This window comes from Suricata suricatta, chromosome 2 (genome assembly GCF_006229205.1).
Source record: "Suricata suricatta isolate VVHF042 chromosome 2, meerkat_22Aug2017_6uvM2_HiC, whole genome shotgun sequence".
Classification (NCBI taxonomy): domain Eukaryota; kingdom Metazoa; phylum Chordata; class Mammalia; order Carnivora; family Herpestidae; genus Suricata; species Suricata suricatta.
In genome coordinates this window covers 61,156,410-61,157,526 of record NC_043701.1, presented here as the reverse complement: position 1 = coordinate 61,157,526, position 1,117 = coordinate 61,156,410, and positions in this window count along the sequence as shown.

Here is a 1,117-nt window from a genome sequence, read left to right as displayed (position 1 = left end):
TTTAAAAAACCATTTAATTGGCAAAAAGCAATTTTCTAATTCAAAACTGCAAACATTTGCAGAATCAGCCTCATTTCAAAGTCAAGGAATTCTACTTTAAATGTATTTCTCTTTATATTAAGTAACCTCTTTTGGAGATATAATTAAAATCACTCAAAGTAGGGGCGCCTGTGTGGCTCAGTCGGTTAAGCGTCCGGCTTCGGCTCAGGTCATGATCTCACGGGTCGTGGGTTCGAGCCCCGCGACAGGCTCTACACTAACAGCTAGCTCAGAGCCTGGAGCCTGCTTCAGATTCTGTGTCTCCCTCTCTCTCTGACCTTCCCCTGCTCGCACTGTCTCTGTCTCTCAAAAATAAATAAAAACCATAAAAAAAAATAAATAAAGTCACTCAAAGTTAAGGGAAAGTTTTAAAATAAACAATAGGAGCCTCATCAAGCAAAGCTTTTTTTCTTCTTTAGGACTATCTGTCCTGACCATGACATTTTACTTATAATGTTGCACTATCCTGTTTGAAGGGGATCGACTTTCACAAGGGCCTCATAATAAATGGTGCATTTGTCTTATTAAATAGTAGTACTAAATGCATCGAGTGGACAATTTACTACCGTCAACAAAGCAAAACATAATAGGATATATGGATAAAGGCTGGATAAAATGCAGCAAAAGAGAAAGAAAGGTGTCACAAGGGTGGGGTATTATTTCTTCGTCCAAAAGACAACCAGTAGCACATACGACTTTAAAACAAAAGACACTGCCAACACTATTAATGCAACTAGATTCCCGGAGGAAAATAAAATGCCGCTACCGAGGTGGAGGCTGAAGTTTCGGGGCAAATCGCGTGGCAGCAGCGCGGTTCCTCGAGCGGAAGGACTTGTGGAATTCTGCCGAGAGGCCCGACGCGCTGACAGGTAGACGGCGAGGTGCGCCCCAGGGGCCACCTGCGGCCGCGCTGACAGGAGTCTGCGCCCGGCGCGCGCCCAGCAGCGTCCCCCAGCCAGCCCGCAGCCGCCAGCCGGCGTCTTCTGCACCGCAACCTTCCCAGAGGCGGTGCGCGACAACCGCCGGCGAGGGTTGCCATGGTTTCTGGGGGTCACGTGGGCGCGCTCGGACGCCCCCC